At 36.7% G+C, this 2,833-nt stretch overlaps 1 pseudogene; it reads left to right on the forward strand.

Annotated features, from left to right (window-relative positions):
* LOC111377559 overlaps nucleotides 1–2,833 on the forward strand; it is a 52,176-nt pseudogene that overhangs the window by 17,477 nt on the left and 31,866 nt on the right.

A 2,833-nucleotide genomic window follows, 5' to 3' on the forward strand; every position in this document is an offset into this window, starting at 1 on the left:
AAGACCAAAGAAATTGACGTCGCACTCCTATCGAAGGGTACTGGACGTCGGACTGAAATGAAGACAGGAAGCAGGCTTCCAATTTTTAGCCCAAACACAAATAGTAGTAGAATGTTAAATGGTGGAACCGGGTCCAGATCTTCAAAATTTGGGCCTGCAGGATCTTCAAAATATGGGCTGACTGGAATTGAATATGAAATTACAGCTTTATCCTCAAAGTTTGGAAATGGGCCAAGTAAAAAACAACAAAAGAGCAGTCTCTGGTGTGAGCACTGCCGGAAGTCCGGACACAGGGAGGATACGTGTTGGGATATACATGGAAAACCCATCAATTGGAAACCAAAACAGAATACTAAAAATCGTAGCTATCAAGCGTTGGTTGACCAAACTGAAAAATCCAAGCAAGTGAAACACGGAGCATTCAACTCTGAGCAACGTTATCAAATCTTTTCAAGCTTTCAAGCATTGAGTCAATCGCCCACACACGATCCTTCAAGCTCATTAGCCCACAAAGGTAGTTTCCTAAAGGCTTTAAATATTTCCTCAAGATATAAAATCCCGTGGATCATTGACTCAGGAGCTTTCGATCACATGACAAATGCTTACCATTTGTTCAATACATACTTACCCTGTGCTGGTAATGTCAAAAGTTAAGATTACAGATGGATCACTCTCTTCTGTGGCTAGAAAAGGGAGTATTCAAATTTTCGAATCTATTACTCTAAAATCTGTCCTTCATGTCCCAAATATATCATGCAATTTACTATCTGTCAGTTAATTAACAAAAGACTCAAAATGCTCTGCGAGTGTCACTCAATCTCACTGTATATTTTAGGATCTATCATCGAGGAAGACGATTGGCAGTGCTAAAAAGTGTGGGGGACTCTACTACTTTGAAGAAGCCGATGTGGGTAAACTATGTCAAACTGAAATTTGTGATTCTAAGTTTGTCTCTAGGGATAATGATATTCTATTATGGCATTATAGAATGGGTTACCCAAACTTGCAATATTTTAGACATGTTTTTCCTTCTATTTTCTCGAATAAGATATCCGTTGATTTTCAATGTGAAATATGTGAACTTGCGAAACACCATCGCACTACTTTCCCAAAATCCACATACAAACCATCAAAACCATTCACCATAATTCATAGTGATCTATGGGGACCCACACGCATTCCTAATCGGACTCACTCAAAATGGTTTGTTACGTTCATAGATGAACATACTCGAGTCTATTGGACGTACCTACTAAAAGAAAAAATTGATGTGCGTTCCATATTCATTAATTTTCACCAAATGATTTGAACACAATTTTAAACACAAGTTTAAATTCTACGCACTGATAATGGTACCAAATACTTCAATACCACTCTACGAGATCATCTACAAAAACATGAAATTATCCACCAAAAGCTCATGCGTCAACACTCCCCAATAAAATGGGATTGCTGAGCGAAAAAACAGACATATACTTGAGGTTGCCCGAACCTTAATGTTCACCTCAAATATGCCAAATTTTTTTTGGGGAGATGCTATTTTGACATCAACCTATCTTATTAATCGCATGCCGAGTCGCACTCTCTCCTTCAATTCACCTATCCAAAAACTTCAAGATTCATTTCCCAACTCTTGTGTAAACCCAAATATACCCCTCAGGGTGTTCGGTTGTACTGCCTTTGCCCATATTTATCCCCATAATCGAACCAAACTTGATCCTCGAGCTATTAAATGTGTCTTCATTGGATACTCACCTACTCAGAAAGGCTACAAATGTTATGATCCATCAACAAAGAAAACATTTGTTAGCCTGGACGTTACATTCTTTGAAATGACACCTTAGTTCAAAAAAACCTCTCTTCAAGGGGAGAACTCTAAAGAAGATAGGTTTTTTAGCCTTGATATCTCCCCTGAAAATATTGATACCTCACTCTTCACCCTATTTCAAAATTCACATCTTATAACAATCTGTCTACAGGATTTTGTACTTTTACATCCAATTTTGACAGTACTGAAATTCCAAGAAGTATACAGGAAGTATTAAAAATTCCCAAATGGAGAGAAGCAGTGATGGAGGAAATGCGAGCATTGGAAAAAAATGAGACTTGGGAAGTAGTGGATCTACCGAGAGAAAAGAAACCTGTAGAATGCAAATGGGTTTTCAAAAAGATATTTGAATCAGTTCATTGAAAAATATTTCTTACCCTGAACTATTTCCAACTGCCAACAAACAGTTAAGTAAGGAAAACATTTATTTTGGAACAACGAGATTATATAGATGTCTCTCTATGGATGTCATATGCTATATTATATTTTGGGTCCATGTTGGTTTAGTTGGCATATTTGCTCCATTGGTATGAAACTTCTACTCACATAATGGCAGATTCATTTGTAATAATGTTCTGAGGTTTTATTTTTGATTTATATAGATATTGAAAATGTATCTCTAAGTACTAGTATACAAGCAGATTCAAGAGGCTGCAATGATGGAGCAAGGTAAATCAGTGGATTTCCAGCGCAAAAAGAGCTTGAGTTTTTATTTCTTCGTACTTTTTAGAATCAATGTCCCTGTTAAAAATTTTAATTTTTAAAAGTTGTTTGTTTTCTCTTGGGGTTGGTTGATTTTTGATATCTTTCTTTTAGAATGAGTGTCCTTTGGAAGCAAATAGCAATTTGGTGGTGTCAATTGCTGGTTTGTGATACATGACTTGGACATTTTGGGTTTGGAATTCTGGTTGTTTTGTTGGGTATCTACTTATACATGCACAGCGGAATTTAAAATAATTTTCGATTCCCACCAAGAATCGCCTTTGCGTTTAGATAGAAATTGTG

This window comes from Olea europaea, unplaced genomic scaffold (assembly GCF_002742605.1).
Source record: "Olea europaea var. sylvestris unplaced genomic scaffold, O_europaea_v1 scaffold1679, whole genome shotgun sequence".
NCBI classification, from domain to species: Eukaryota; Viridiplantae; Streptophyta; class Magnoliopsida; order Lamiales; family Oleaceae; genus Olea; species Olea europaea.